A 17647-nucleotide genomic window follows, 5' to 3' on the forward strand; every position below is an offset into this window, starting at 1 on the left:
TTCTTAAACATTCTTCTCAAATGAATCCTTGATTTCTTTCTAAGGCCACCTCCTCCCTTTCTTGCCCCAAACATGTGAAAGGACAATGAGAGTCAGTTTTCTAGACTCAAAGCCTTGGGTCCAGATACAAAATACGGCCTCTGGGCATCCTCCCAGGACAAGCGGGAGTGGGGCTCAGGTGTGGAGCTGTGATGGGGGCAGGATGGACCCAGCACCAGGTGAGGTTGCCCTCCAGCTGGCCCTGCTCTCTCCATGGGTCTGGTCACCACAGCAGTACCCACGGCATTTCCCAGCGTCTCCTCCCACCGTGGCCACTTTATCAGTCACAGTGGCCCATTGCCAGCTCCTCTTCCTACCATGGCCATGTGAGTGGTCACACGGGTCATCACCAGCTCCTCAGCAGCACTGTCGCTGCCACCTCTGTTCCCAGGATGTGTGAGTGAGGAAGGTAGGAGACTTTTGTGCAGGTGCTGAAAGGAGCTATCAGCCATCCATGTGTTTAATAAGTTTGTGTGTGTGGTATGAGTTTCAAGAATTTGTACATGATTTTGGAATCAAGTACGTTTTTCTAGAATGTATCAGGTTGCCTTCCTGCTTGGGGGCCACAGTGTTTCATTAAGGGCTCATTTAGAACCTAGAGTTGGCTGAAGTCACTGAGATGAAAAACTGTGTGTGTGTGTGTGCATGTGTGTATGTGTGTGTGTATCCACTACCTGTCTGTCAGTTTGTTGTACTGTGGTGGCTTGCATGCTGCTATCATGTTGGAAGCTATGCCACTGCTATTTAAAATACCAGGAGAGTCACCCATAGTAGACTGGGTTGTAGCAGTTTCCAGACTAAGACAGACTAGGAAGAAAGGCCTGGAGATCTCTTTCTGAAAGTTAGCCAGTGAAAACCCTGTGGACCACAATAGAACATTTTCCTATATAGTGCCTAGAAGATGGGCAACCTGGGTTGGAAGGCACTCAAAATACACTGTGGCCACAGCAATGAACTTGAGCAAACCAACCATGGTGAAGATGACGCAGGACTGTGCAACTATATATATATATATATGTATGTGTGAGTGTGTGTGTGTGTACGTACATATATACATATATGTATATATATATATGCATGTATGCCCATTGCCCATTGCCATCAAGTCAATTCCCACTCATAGCGAACTTATAGGACCAAGTAGAGCTACCCCTTAGGGTTCCCAAGGAGCAGCTAGTGGATTTCAACTGCCAACCTTTTGTTTAACAGCTGAGCTTTTAACCACTGTGCCAGCAGGGCTCCTTATACATATATACCCAAAATACTAAACCCACTGCCATTGAGTTAATTCCAACTCACAGTGACCCCAAAGGGTTTCCAAGGCTATAAATATTTAGAGAAACAGGCTGCCACGTCTTTCTGTAGTGGAGTCATTGGTGGTTTCGAAACTTTCAGTTAGCAGTCGCTTTTCTCATTGTGCCACCAGGGCTCTTTTATACATACATACATTCATACATACACATATCTGAAATAAAAATCTTGAAAGTGAATGTACCACCTTCTTTCTTTTTTGTTAATTACCAAGAAAGTTGTCCCATTTTCCACCTCACTCTGTGTGTGGACACAAACTGAGAAAGTCCTAAAGCTGCTGAGGACCAGTGACACGTACAGCCTTTTGGCTTCTGCCACTGCGATCCCTGTCATGTTTTCAGGGGACAGCTTTAAAAATAGAGCCAAAGGCAGTGGCAGCTCCACTCACCTTGCCTCCAGCCTAGACTGGACCACCCTGGGAGGACCGGAAAGGCAGCGAAGGGGTCACCTCTCAGAAGCTTGTCTGCCTGCCCACAAGCTCCGCAACACTACGGTTTCACGGGTGAAAGGTTAAAGTGCTTCTCATAAAACGTGCATTTTCTGACACAAGATTGTCGGGGGAATTGGTATGTTTTATCTGCCTGGCATTATTGGTGGGAAGCTAATTAGATAGCCTGATAGTCATTATTTACTCCCTGAAAGTTGAAAACCGATTACTGCTTTAATAAGCTCACAGTGATGACTGTCTTTATGGAGCATCTCACGTAGGGAGGAGAAAAGATTCTTATTTCAGGAGAATCTTTCTCATGTTCCATTATTTGCATTTATATGGATTGGTTGGAATAATAAAACACCAAAAACATAATTGGAAAAATTCCCTTCCCATTTCTGGATCTAAAATATCACTTCAACCTCAGGGAAAAAAGGCATATGAAAAAAAGTATTTGCATTCTTATGATTGTAGCAGAGGCAAAGCTGGCAGCCAGGAAAACCCACTTTCTCAGGAAAATCATCTCTTGCCAAGATTTAAAGAAGAAAGTGTTCAAGATGAAAAAGCACTTCTCCCAGTCCGGTTTGTATAGTGTCATTGGGAGGTGGTCAAGGATGGCCATATGAACATTTAGGGAGCATAAACCCCAAAATAATTTAATGACCTGAGTGGCTGGCCTACATGCAATCATTGTCACTGTTTCCCATGGGGTCCTAGACCAGCCTGCCTGCTCCCAACACTCCGTTGGGCAGGAATCACTTGGGGTATGGAGGGAGTCAAGGACCCTGGTGCCTCTTTGTCCCCAACTTGTCCCACAAAAAGAGAGATAGCGGAAGGCTCCTAGTCCTGGTGCACAAGCCCCAGCGGCATCAGCTGCACAGGTGCAAGCAACTCCCCTGTGGGATAACAAAGGCCAGCTTTGCCCTGTGGGTGTCACCCAGCTGCCTGCGAGTTCACCTTGCACCATGCGGTGCTCCACAGCATGCCTGGACATTTGGCTGATTTCTGCTCCATAAGGATAGCCACACCCCTGCTTACCAGGTATGGGGCATGGTGCTGACTGCTTTTCACATGTTATCTCATTGAATCCTTCCACAGCCCTGTGGGAGGCACAGTTGTCATCCTGTCTATAGATGAAGAAACTGAAGCTTAGGCAGATTGGGTGGTTTCATCAAGGTCACATACCTAGCAAGGGCTGGTCTGCCTGACTCCCTGACAGTTGCCCACGGTACCCTAGCTGTGAATGAACGAACGACAAGGAAATAAGACATCAGACAAGGTGGCTACATATTCTATGGCTGCATAACAAGGAAACAGAAACTTAAAACAACACCCACTGATTATCTGCTGAGGGTCAGGAGCCTAGGCACAAAGTGGGTTAGTTGCTTCAGGACCTCACAAGATGATAGCCCAGGTGTTGCTGGGCTGCAGCCTCATCTAAAGGCTTGCCTGGGGAAGGATCCACTTACAAGCTCACGTGGTTGTTGTTGGAATGTAGTTTTTTGTGGCTGGAGGACTGAGGGCCTCAGTTTCTTGCTGACTGTTGACTGCAGGCTGCTATCAATTCCTAGATGCTGCCCTCAGTTCTCTGCCACGTGGGGTCCCCACCATGGCTGCCTGCTTCATCAAATCCAGCAAGATGGGAGTTACACTCTTATGTAACAATCAAGAAGGCGGCATCCCATCACCTTTGCTGTATTCTGTTGGTTAAAGAAGGTCACAGGGAGGAGACAGGGCCAAGATGGCTGACTAGGTGGAAGCTACCTCGGATCCCTGTTGCAACAAAGACTTGAAAAAACAAGTGAATCTATCACATACATGACAATCTACGAACCCTGGCCATTAAACACAGATCTAAAGACTTGACCTGAGTGACAGAGACTCAGCCAGAGCAAGCAGGCTGCACACTGATACACCTAACGAGAGAATGAGCAACCACGGGGAAGCAGCAACTGTTTTCCAAGCCAGGAGCCAGTGTCCCAGTCAGAAAACATTGGTGCCGGGCTTTGGACTGGGCGCAGGGGAGTTGAGCACGGCTTCCTGAGACGGCGCAGACAGGGGACTCAGCCCTAGCCCCCAGAAGTGACCTCGGGGGAAGCCCAACTAGTGCACGCAGGCAGCGCAGCAATGCGGCTGACAGGAGAAGAAGTCACCAGGAGACAGCAACTGGTTTTGGAGCCTGGTGTGCGGCGTCCCAGCCAGGGAACCTTGGCACTGGGCTTTGGACTGGGAGCGGAGGAACTGACCACAGCTTCTGAGACAGCACAAGCACAGGACGCGGGCCTGACCCTCGGGGAAGATCTTGACCCAGCCAGTGCACACAGGCTACACACTCCTCGGGAATCTCAGATAAAACAGTCAACACCAAGCAAGGTAAGTAACTTTGTCTATGTTGCTGGCTGCTACTCTCTCCTATCTATCTGATCCCTCCCCTCCCCTTCCCATTGGAATTTCCTGGGGCAGAGAGTGAAGCGCTCTGTGTTTTTTTGTTGTTGTTGTTTTTGTCTTTTCCTAACCCGTTCTCCTGGCCTGAGAGAAGCAGCCACAAAAAATCCAGGGACCAAAAATCCTTCCCTGACTTCCTGAAATTGGACTAAAAATACAAAACCAGCTCCAGTCAAGTATATGAGATCCACTGTTTTCGGCTTTTGTCCCTACAGGGAACAAGGTGGCTATTATAATGCAAAGGTAATTCTGATAGTGATCTGACTGTAATTGTTTTAGTGGATTACTGAAAAGACAAGTTTCCCAGGTCTGATATCTCTACCCATTAAACAGAGCCCTCACGGACCCACAATGGGGAACTGAGGGCTGAAGCTCCACCCAAACCACCTAGCCTCCTGCCATATTGGTCTGAGGATAGTGACATCTACCAACCTGTAGAGGTACATGCATTGGGTGCCTAAGGTACAGCTGCAGAGCCCACCCACCAAAGTGCTTTAGGAATAGAGACACACCTACCTAACTGGCACTTGGGGGAAGCCTGTCAGCATCCTGCCCCTCCCAGGAGTGTGACCCCCTGCTGCTACTAGAATCTGGTGCACACAACTATCACCACTACTCCTCTAAGTGAATAGGTGACAGTCTACACCACACACTTGGTGACCCAAAATCAGATTCTACTCAAGAATAGTGAATGGACTCTTAGGCTTATATATCTGGTAACAACCCAAACCACCTGGTAATAGGACATAAGTCATTCAAAGGCTACAACAATCAAGACAGCACAATCTAGTAGCCCATCTGCGTATATTGAAAGAGAACAAAACAAGAAAGACTCAGAGAGCAAATATAAAATAAATCATTACAATATCTTATAGATGGTTCGGAGACAGCAGTCAATATCAAACCACATAAAGAAGCAGACCATGATTGCTTCTACAACTCCCCAAATTAAAGAATCAAAATCTTTCCCAAATGAAGATACAATCCTGGAATTGCCAGATGCAGAATATAAAAAACAAATTTACAGAATGCTTCGAGACATCAGGGATGACCTCAAAAATGAAATAAGGCAATCTACAGAAAAAGCCAAGGAACACACTGATAAAGCAGTTGAAGAAATCAAAAAGATTATTCAAGAACATAGTGGAAAAATTAATAAGCTGCAAGAATCCATAGAGAGACAGCATTCAGAAATCCAAAAGATTAACAGTAAAATTACAGAATTAGACAACTCAGTAGGAAGTCAGAGGAGCAGAATCGAGCAATTGGAATGCAGAGCGGGGGAGTTGGGGGATAAGGCAATTGACACCAACATAATTGAGGAAAAATCAGGTAAAAGAATTTGAAAAAATGAAGAAACCCTAAGAATCATGTGGGACTCCATCAAGAATAACTTGTGTGTGATTGGAGTTCCAGAACAGGGAGGGATAACAGAAAATATACAGAGAATAGTTGAAGATCTGCTGGCAGAAAACTTCCCTGACATCATGAAAGATGAAAGGATATCTATCCAAGATGCTCATCGAACCCCATATAAGATTGATCCAAAAAGAAAATCACCAAGACATATTATCATCAAACTTGCCAAAACCAAAGATAAAGAGAAAATTTTAAAAGCAGCCAGGGATAAAAGAAAGGTCTCCTACAAAGGAGAATCAATAAAAATAAGTTCAGACTACTCAGCAGAAACCATGCAGTCAAGAAGGCAATGGGATGACATATATACAGAGCACTGAAGGAGAAAAACTGCCAGCCAAGGATCCTATATCCAGCAAAACTCTCTCTCAAATATGAAGGTGAAATTAAAACATTTACAGATAAACACAAGCTTAGAGAATTTGCAAAAACCAAACCAAAGCTACAAGAAATACTAAAGGAAATTGTTTGGTCAGAAAATCAATAATATCAGATACCAACACAACACAAGGTCACAGAACAGAACATCCTGATATCAACTCAAATAGGGAAATCACAAAAACAAATTAAGATTAATTTTAAGAAGAAAAAAATGCTCAGAACAGGGAATCATTGAAGTCATTATGTAAAAGATCACAATAATCAAAAAGAGGGACTGAATACAGGTGGCATAGATCTGCCATATGGAGAGGAAAACAAGGTGATACAGGATGATACAATTTAGGTTTTTACTTAGAAAAATGGGGGTAAATATTAAGATAACCACAAAGAGGTCTAACAATTGCATAACAAAATAAAAACCAAGAAAAACATAATGACTCAGCAAACATAAATTCAACTACTGTGAAAATGAGGAACACACAATTTACAAAGAAGAACGTCTCAGGACAAAAAAGTAAGTGGAAAAATGAAATTGTCAACAACACACACATAAAGGCATCAAAATGACAGCACTAAACACATACTTATCTATAATTACGCTGAATGTAAATGGACTAAATGCACCAATAAAGAGACAGAGAGTCTCAGACTGGATAAAGAAACAAGATCCATCTATATGCTGCCTACAAGAGACACACCTTAGGCTTAGAGACACAAACAAACTAAAACTCAAAGGATGGAAAACAATATATCTAGCAAACAACAATCAAAGAAGAGCAGGAGTAGCAATATTAATTTCTGACAAAATAGACTTTAAAGTTAAATCCACCAGAAAGGATAAAGAAGGACACTACATAATGATTAAAGGGACAATTGATCAGGAAGATACAACCATATTAAATATTTATGCACCCAATGACAGGGCTGCAAGATACATAAAACAAACTTTAACAGAACTGAAAAGTGAGATAGACACATCCACAATTATAGTAGAAGTCAACACACCACTTTCGGAGAAGGATAGGACTTCCAGTAAGAAGCTCATTAGAGACATGGAAGACCTAACTGCTACAATCAACCAACTTGACCTCATAGACTTATACAGAACACTCCACGCAACAGCTGCAAAGTATACTTTTTTTTCTAGTGCACATGGAACATTCTCTAGAATAGATCACATATTAGGTCATAAAACAAACCTTTGCAGAATCCAAAACATCGAAATATTACAAAGCATCTTCTCAGACCACAAGGCCAGAAAAGTGGAAATCAATAACAGAAAAATCAGGGAAAAGAAATCAAATACTTGGAAACTGAACAATACCCTGCTCAAAAAAGACTGGGTTATAGAAGACATTAAGGAGGGAATACAGAAATTCATAGAATGCAACGAGAATGAAAACACTTCCTATCAAAACCTCTGGGACACAGCAAAAGCAGTGTTCAGAGGTCAATTAATATTGATAAATGCACGCATACATAAAGAAGAAAGAGCCAAAATCAGAGAACTGTCCCTACAACTTGAAAAAGTAGAAAGCAAGCAACGAAAGAATCCATCAGGCACCAGAAGAAAACAAATAATAAAAATTAGAGCTGAACTAAATGAATTAGAGAACAGAAAAACAATTGAAAGAATTAACAAAGCCAAAAGCTGGTTCTTTGAAAAAAATAACAAAATTGATAAACCATTGGCCAGACTGACTACAGAAATACAGGAAAGGAAACAAATAACCCAGATAAGAAACGAGATGGGCCATATCACAACAGACCCAACTGAAATTAAAAGAATCATATCAGATTATTACGAAAAATTGTACTCTAACAAATTTGCAAACCTAGAAGAAATGGATGAATTCCTAGAAAAACACCACCTACCTAAACTAACACAATCAGAAGTAGAACAACTAAATAAACCCATAACAAAAAAAGAGATTGAAAAGGTAATCAAAAAACTCCCAACAATAAAAAGCCCTGGCCCAGACGGCTTCACTGCAGAGTTCTACCCAACTTTCAGCGAAGAGTTAACACCGCTACTACTAAAGGTATTTCAAAGCACAGAAAATGATGGAATACTACCTAACTCATTCTATGAAGCCAACATATCCCTGATACCAAAACCAGGTAAACACAACACAAAAAAAGAAAATTACAGACCTATATCCCTCATGAACATAGATGCAAAAATCCTCAATAAAATTCTAGCCAATAGAATACAACAACATATCAAAAAAATAATCCACCACGACCAAGTGGGATTTATACCAGGCGTGCAAGGTTGGTTTAATATTAGAAAAACCATTAATGTAATCCACCATACAAATAAAACAAAAGACAAAAACCACATGATCTCATCAATTGATGCAGAAAAGGCATTTGATAAAGTCCAACACCCATTCATGATAAAAACTCTCAGCAAAATAGGAATTGAAGGAAAATTCCTCAACATAATAAAGGGCATCTTTTTTATACAAAGCCAACAGCCAACATCATTCTAAATGGAGAGAACCTGAAAGCATTTCCCTTGAGAAAGGGAACCAGACAAGGATTCCCTTTATCACCGCTCTTATTCAACATTGTGCTAGAGGTCCTAGCCATAGCAATTCGGCTAGATAAAGAAATAAAAGGCATCTGGATAGGCAAGGAAGAAGTAAAATTATCTCCATTTGCAGATGACATGATCTTATACACAGAAAACCCTAAGGAATCCTCCAGAAAACTACTGAAACTAATAGAAGAGTTCGGCAAAGTCTCAGGTTACAAGGTAAACATACAAAAATCACTTGGATTCCTCTACATCAACAAAAAGAACATCGAAGAGGAAATCACCAGATCAATACCATTCACAGTAGCCCCCAAGAAGATAAGATACTTAGGAATAAATCTTACCAAAGATGTAAAAGACCTATACAAAGAAAACTACAAAGTACTAGTGCAAGGAACTAAAAGGGACCTACATAGCTGGAAAAACATACTTTGCTCATGGATAAAAAAAAAAATGGATAGGAAGACTTAATACAGTAAAAATGTCTATTCTACCAAAAGCCATCTATACATACAATACACTTCCGATCCAAATTCCAATGACTTTTTTTTTAAATAATTTTTATTGAGCTTTAAGTGAACGTTTACAAATCAAGTCAGTCTGTCACATATAAGCTTATATACACCTTACTCCATACTCCCACTTACTCTCGCCCTAATGAGTCAGCCCTTCCAGTCTCTCCTTTCATGACAATTTTGTCAGTTTCTAACCCTCTCTATCCTCCTATCTCCCCTCCAGACAAGAGATGCCAACACAGTCTCAAGTGTCCACCTGATACAAGTAGCTCACTCTTCATCAGCATCTCTCTCCAACCCTTTGTCCAGTCCCTTCCATGTCTGATGAGTTGTCTTTGGAAATGATTCCTGTCCTGGGTCAGCAGGAGGTTTGGGGACCATGACCACCAGGATTCCTCTAGTCTCAGTCAGACCATTAAGTCTGGTCTTTTTATGAGAATTTGGGGTCTGCATCCCACTATTCTCCTGCTCCCTCAGGAGTTCTCTGTTGTGCTCCCTGTCAGGGCAGTCATCGGTTATAGCCAGGCACCACCTAGTTCTTCTGGTCTCAGGATGATGTAAGTCCCTGGTTCATGTGGCCATTTCTGTCTCTTGGGCTCAGAGTTATCATGTGACCTTGGTGTTCTTCATTCTCCTTTGCTCCAGGTGGGTTGAGACCAATTGATGCATCTTAGATGGCCGCTTGTTAGCATTTAAGACCTCAGAGACCACATTTCAAAGTGGGATGCAGAATGTTTTCATAATAGTACTATTTTGCCAGTTGACTTAGAAGTCCCCTTAAGCCATAGTCCCCAAACCCCCGCCCTTGCTCCGTTGACCTTTGAAGCAGATCTATCACTATCCTAGTCCGAGTTCCCCAGAAAACAGACTGTGGTCAGCATTTCACGGCAGCCCTTTATTCGAGTTGTGATTGTAGGACCGCAAGGGTAGAAGAAAAGTGGAAGTGAGCCAAAGGAAAAGGAAGAGCAAATACAATGTCATGCACAGCTGAGCCGATCACAGTCATCAGAAAGCACAGCTGGCATATTGCAGCTGCATGGACCACTGTGTCTTGGAAGAGTTTGTTGGAGAGTGGGTGGTGGTAAAAACCATTTATCTGGCAAATTTTTGGTCACATTTTTCTGCTTGCTCCTTTCCATCCATGTTTTCCCCACGGTACACTCACTCCTCCAGAGTCTGGTCCGTGTTGCTCAGGCCCTCCAGGCAGCTGTTGGGGAAACTCAATCCCCACCCCATGGTGGGATGCTTCACCTAAGCCTGGAACCAGTAGGAGCAGTGTGAGCCCCTGGGTGCCATGGGTTGGATGCAGATGCAGACAGCTGGTGGTGTTAGGAGAAGCAGCTTAGGGCATGGCCCAGAGCCAGTTGTATGCGCCAGCTCCACTGCTCAGACCTGAGCTGGCAGTGTGGCTGCGGCTTCTGATCCAGGCTGTCTGCTCTAGGGAAGGGCAACGTCCACATGGAGTCTCCTCTCTGGTCACAGAAGAGTGCAGCCCAGAGAATTTGGGTTTTGGTACTACAGGTGAATGCCCTCTGCTGCCAACCAAAAAGTTGGAGGTTCGAGACCACTCAGAGATGCCTCAGAAGAAAGGTCTGGTGATCTACTTCCAAAAAATGAGCCTTTTGAAAACCCTATGGAGTAAAGTTCTACTCTGACACACATGGGGCTGCCAGGATTCAAAACTGACTCCACAGCACTGGCTAGAACAATCATTTTCTCTGTAATTCTTTTGTTTCTTTGTCTTTGCCTCTGTGTTATCTGTAATTTTCAATCCTGTTCCAAATGTTATTAAATTGGTTTCTGCATTGTCTATTCTGATACTCACAGCTTCTAAAACATTTGTAAATTCTCTAACGATACTGTTTTTCTGTTCATTATCGTTCTTTAGGTACGCCAGGTCTCATTCTGTTATCTTCTTCAGTTTCTTACCTCTTGTTCTTCTTACTCTCTGAGTATGTGAAGAAGTGGCCTGATTTGATTTCTCAGAGCGACTAATTTGGAATCTTTTTCTTCCTTCTTCCTTCCTTCCTTTTTTCTTCCTTCTTTCCTTTTTTTAAAAATAACATTTCAACATCATCGTGCATTCTTTGAGTGCTTAGTATGCCAAATATTTTGCTAAACATTTTACATAAATTATCCTTTTTTAATCTTCACAACAAAAGCATGACATAGGTAGTATTATCTCAATGAGGTCTAGAGAGATTCATTATGTTTGTTGCCCAAGGTCATACAGCTGAAAGTTGAGCAGTCAAGACATAAGCCTCACTGTGCTTGACTCCAAACTCTTGTTTTCTTTTATAGAGTTTTTTCTATGCCAAGAAGTGCTTACTATGCCTTCCAGACTAGGCCATGTGTCACCTACTTGTCCTTGCATATCCATTTTTTTTTAACATGATCAGTTCCACTCGTACCTGCAGTTTGCCCCCCAAATAATGTGGGTGGGTCTTCCTTAACTCTATGTCCTGTTAAATAATGTGGGCAGGTCTACCTTGACTGTAAACCAAACCAAAACCAAACCTGTTGCCGTCAAGTTGATTCCGACTCATAGTAACCCTATAGTAAAGAGTAGAGCTGCCCCACAGTGTTTACAAGGAGTGACTGATGGAGTTCCTTGACTCTAAGTACTGTTCAGCCTAGTACTTCCTCTTAGAACCTCAGCTGGAGGGCCAGGTGCAGATGAGATGAGGTATGATGAGCTTGAAAAAAGTAAAGAAAGAGGAGGTATGGTATCAGAAATTTGTTTCTTTTTCTCTAATATTACGGAAATTCCTATACCAGATAACAGCTCCCTCAAGACAAGAGCATATGTTGACCTTGGAAGGAAGGACAGGAAGGTGGCTTTCAGCTTCAGCCTTCCCCTGTAATTTTAGATGAGTCAGTTACTTTGTCCAAAGGTATTTGCATTTGTAGGTTTTTTGTTTGGTCACATGGTGCAAATTTTCTTTGGCTTAGATATCTTCCTTTGTGCCATAGTCCTAGCAGAAGCAATTGCTCTCTGGGATTTCTCCTGCATCCCTCCAACTCCCACCAGACTGCACGGTCCTCTCCAGAAGGTATGCACTTCCACTCCCACATCTTTCTGAGCCCAGTCCAAACTGCTGTGCGGAGACAAGGCCTCTCAAAGTTATTCCAGTCTACTGGCATCTTGGCCTAATTTTGGCATGTATGAAATTATTTTTATTTCATCAACTCATTTTCTGGGTTGGGAAATTCTGCCAATCTGCATTGATGCCATTATCATCCCACAAAGTCTAGCTATTTGTGCAATTTAAAAAAAAAAAAGTGCTTCCTTTATGAGAAACTCACATGATAATACTACTCAGAACGACCATTTATCCATATGTAGAAGTGAACCTGAAATATTAGCAAACGTGTTTTGTTTGAAGTTATTTTGACGGTCTATATGTCAGTCTTGAGTCCAGGTCACAGATCAGTTGTGAAAAGAGAGTAGGTGTAGTGGCCAGAGACCCAGGGACCACAGCCTGCACAGCCCCTAATTAGCCACAGAACTTGACCAAGTCATTGCACTTCTTATTTTCAGTTTCCTCACCTGTGAAACAGGGAGTTTAAATTGTTTCCCCGAGCTCTGAACTATGTGGCACTATTTCCTCCTACTTTGGCTTTGGAGGTCTACCCTGGGCTTTCCATTTGGGTTGCAACTTGCCTGTGATTGAAATAGCTAGGCTGCAATTTTATCCCTTTTTCTGCTAAAATGAAATTTTAAAATCCAGACACACATGTTAAGGTTTCCCCCACCCCAACATTTTGTTGATTGAGTGGCAGGGTGCAATGAACCCTCGATTACTAGAAGTAGACAAAACCAGAAGAATTTTTGCCTCTCAGAGCTCAAACAGTAGGCCCACCGTTGGTGTAGACTCTTTGTTCTTGAAAGGGTCATCTTAGGAAGCCCTATTGGTCATCCAGATGTAGGCCGAGTACCTAATCCATGTCTCAGGATAGCTCTAGCCAGTGACACGATGCACCTCCAGAGGCAAACACCTTAGGCCAGCAGAGTCAGCACTCTTTAATAACATAAAATGTTGTCCCACTGGAGGGTGGGGGAAGGTACACCTTCATAGATTCTTTAAAAAAAAAAAATCATTTAATGACAGTTTCCTTTAGTTTTCAGGAGGTGACATTTGGGGATGCTGAGGCTGTGGGGGAGAGGAGGATGGAACAGATCACATGGGCTCTGCATAAAGACAAAAGAAGCCTGGCTTTTAACTGCTAAGTTCATTATATGAACTTCATTTCCAGAAATTAAGATTGCGTCTTGACCGACTTGGTCATGACATCTTTATGTTTTCTCCACATTTGTGTGGTGGATGCTGGCTGTTTGTCACCACCCAGTACCCCTTCCCCCTCTGTCTGTTAGTGGTACAGAAGATTACACTTTGGGGACAATAATTCCCACTCTGGGTCCTGTGGTTCCGATGGGGCTCTGCCCCAGTGGTAGGGGTGAACAACTGACTGAGACTTAGCCCGTTGGTACACTTAGTTCCCCTTCACAGTGCAGGGATAAGCATTTGAAGTCTAGAAGGAAAAGCCTTTCCTCTATTGTCTTGGAGCTATGAAGCCTATAGCTAGTGGCCGCCATTTTTCCATGAGGAAGAGAATCTTTAAATGGCGATGAGTGATACAGTCATATGGGGAGACACCAGGCTCTGCAGACAAAGACTGGGACCCGGGAGTCAGTCATGCTTGAAGCCACATCTACTCCATATCTTTAGTTGATAAGAACCAGTAAACTCCCTTTTCATTTAGACAGTGTTGAGTTCTCTGCGGCTTGCCAACAAGCCCTTCTCCCATATACCTTGTGCCTTTGCTCCACGGATTCTTGTGTTCAAGCCTTGTTGTTCTTTATTTCTGCTGAAGTCAGATGTCAGCCCTGCCTCCCGTATCTTGGTTTCTACTAAATAACTTTGATGTTCTCTAATAACACGGCCACAGCATTTCATTTGCCCAAGGAGCCTGCCTTCGGCTGTTGTTTCATGAGCAGCATTACATAAAGCTTTCAAAAAGCAAAATTAATATAAAGTTAGCCTCTTCCGAGGTGTGAGCCTTCCTTCCCTCTGCTTCAAAGGGAATGCTAATACAGTCCCAGGGTGAGAACTGGTACAAGCAGGCTCTGAATTACCCTCCTTCTCAAACGTGTGCGAAATATTGGCCTCACATAAACTGGGAGCAGTCAGGAATAATAAAGGCAGTGGTATCTTCAGTTATGAACTTGAACCAAAAACCAAAAAATTAAAACAAAACAAAACCCATTGCCATCCAGTTAATTCTGACTCACAGCCACCCTACAAGACAGAGTAGAACTGCCCCATAGAGCCTCCAAGGCTGTAAATCTTTACAGAAGCAGACTGTCACATCTTTCTCCTGAGGAGAGGCTGGTGGATTCAAACTGCCAACCTATTGGTTAGCAGCGAAGCACATAACCACTGCACCACCAGGGCTCCTGAACTAGGGCCAGTGAGCATGAAAAAAGGTGAAATAATGGAGGAGCCGGAGAAGAAGAAGGTGGATGAGGTTTTCTTTCTTTCTTTTTTTTTTTTCTTATTCTTTTGTTATTTTGTGGGTAGATAATAACTAGTATTTGGATAATTTTTTAAGAATTTTTTTAAAATTCATTTCTCTAAGTGTTTTCACATCCACATCTGAATTTATTCTGATCATTTTGTGACATATGTAGAAAAGATATTATAATATCCATTTTACAGTTGATGAAATTGAGATCCCCAGAAATAAGCCAAGGACACACAACTAATTAATTATAATTTTGGAGTAAGCCGACTGTGGGTTCTCATAATAAGTACTGTTTCTGTTTTACAGATGATATTAGCATGCTCTATATCAAGAAAAAAACCTAACCCATTGCCGTTGAGTCAATTCTGACTCATAGCAACCCTATAGGACAGAGTAGAACTGCCCCATAGAGTTTCCAAGGAGCAGCTGGTGGATTCAAACTGCCGAACTTTATGGTCAGCAGATGTAGCTCTTAACCACTACGCCACTAGGGTTTCCCATATATATCAAAAGAATTATGCATATACTTGTAAGCTCTTGTCCAGGACCCCTGAAGTTTCCAAGTATATGAAGACTTTACAGGGGCCCCGCATTACAGTTGGTGGTATACTTTCATTAGTAACCCTTAAAAACTACTTAATTTCAAAGAGTATCTTCAATTTTTCAAAAGAACTTTTGGAAAGTTTAAATCCTTACCCAGTTTTTAATGTTTATTTAAGGTTACCAGAAGCAGCCAATTGTACCAGGTGGTAGGTACAGACATTTTCAAGATCACAAAGTGCAACTGTACTCTAATTATGAAATATTCACAGCTACATTGTTGTGAACCGAGTGTGAGCAGGTGGATCTCCCTGGACTCCTGGCCTCAGATCAAGGAGCAAAATCAGTTGGGCAAACTACTTCCTTCTCTAGGACTTAGTTCCTTAGTCTATAAAATGCCCCTATTTTACAGGATTTTGTAAGGATTGGATGAGGTAATGCATATAAAACACTCAGCAAGGGGTGTCAAACACAGTAAGTAACAGTTCCGGTTCACATCTGAGTCAACGCCAACTCATGGCGATCCCACGTGTAGAGTAGGACTGTGCTGCATAGGGTTTTCAATGGCTGATTTTTAAAAAGTAGATCTCCAGGTCTTTCTTCTGAGGTGCCTTTGTGTGGACTTGAACCACCAACCTCTCAGCAGCTGAACCCAATAACTGTGCCACCCAAGGCCAAATATGGAACAAAAGCTAGCTATTATTTTTCACATCTTAGCATATCACAGTTACCACCATCACCACCACCACCGCCACCATCATCAAAGCCAAGTTAGGTCTCTCTTTAGGGAGTCTAGTTACCTTGCTGTGATATCCCACAGTTTAGAGGCTGGACTCCAATGGTCCATGACCTTGCTTGCCTGCCCATGATGTTGATATATGCCCTGCATTTCACACCTCCAGAATCACACACTGCAAAAGACATAATCTTTTACACTAATGTTGTATCTTATGCAATTCATCCAAATTACTCAGGAGCTCTACAAACATTCCATTCACAAATGAGGGGGTCACGTGGGTACTTTCCTGCTTCGAGCAGTCATTCTAAGTGGCTTGAAAGAGGCCTTACTTGCGGACTGTTTTTCCTTTGTTCTGCTTCTATCAGAATGCTAATGCTTCAGACCCCAAGAGGAATTTCAGAACTCCTCAGTAGGACCCAGGACATGAGGGGCATTGCACTCGAAGCAGCTCCCAGGTCTGCATGTGCTGGCTTCATTTGCTGTGATCTTGCTGATTAACACCTCCTTGTAGTGATTAAATATATTTTGAAACACACACCTATGGCTTGAAATCACTTGCTGTTAGGAGGCCCCACCATCTGGGTATTTTCATTAAGAAAATACCACTGAGAAATGCCATTGAAAACTTTTGAACTGCCAACATGTAAATTGGCTTAATGAAAGAAAAGAGAGTCTTCCTACCTGGTGAAAAGATCTGAGACAGAAGTTGAAACAAAATACACTAAAAATTAGGAAAAAGGAATTTTAAAAAACCTATTCCATTCCCGGGGGCCCTGGTAGTTCGGTGATTAAGCGGTCAGCTGCTAACCGAAAGGTCTGCAGTTTGAACCCACCAGCCACTCCGTGGGGGAAAGATAGGGCAGTCTGCACCTGTAAAGATGAAAAAACTGCCTTGGAAACCCCGTGGGGCAGTTGTACTCTGTCCTACAGGGTCACTAGAGTTGGAATATCTACTTGATGGCAATGAGTTTTATTTCATTCCCCTCTCCCCACCCTCCCTGTAGTAAGGTATTCAGATGCTGGAAAGAAGAAAAGCAATGATAAGATTTAGACCATGTATTTTAAAAGATCACAAGGTTCTAAAATTCTTATAGTAGAGTGATTGTGTGGGCTCTCTGTTTACTTTCACCTACATTCTCTTTGCTTAAGTTGTGTGCACAAGTTTCTTCTCCACATTTAATTTTAGGATGGCACTCAAGTTTGTAGAAAATATTTATACACAGTAAGCATATATTGCACTATTACTAACCTCAAATCCGGTTTACACTTCCAGCACATCTTCGTGAATACAAAATCGACTTTCGATTACTCGTGGAATGCAAACATGGCCCTCTGAAGCTCTGTGTTGGTTTTATTTTGGTTGCAAAATAATTGGTTTGGGGATTTGCTGCAAGGGAAGCCATTATTACAAAAAATCAAAACATAATTCTGTTTCTTGGGGTATAGGCCTAATCATATAACAATACACTTTTCACATTTTGAGGAATGATACAATATACACCATTATCAGCATCAGGACAAACATTTGGCATGGCGGTCAGGTCCTTGGTGAAGGTAGACAATTGATAATCTGTTAGTCTACAGTACCTGTTGCATGCCTGTTCTGCCAGATATCATAGGATTTAAAGTAAATAAGAGAAGAAGGAGAAGGATAAAGAGCAAGAGGAGAAGAAGAAGGAGGGAGAAAGAGAGGGAGAGGGAAGGAGGAGGAAGAGGAAAGGAGGAGAGAGGAAGAGAAAGAGAAAGAAGAGTAGGTGGAAGAG

The sequence above is a fragment of the Elephas maximus genome, chromosome 16 (assembly GCF_024166365.1).
Source record: "Elephas maximus indicus isolate mEleMax1 chromosome 16, mEleMax1 primary haplotype, whole genome shotgun sequence".
Taxonomy (NCBI): Eukaryota; Metazoa; Chordata; class Mammalia; order Proboscidea; family Elephantidae; genus Elephas; species Elephas maximus.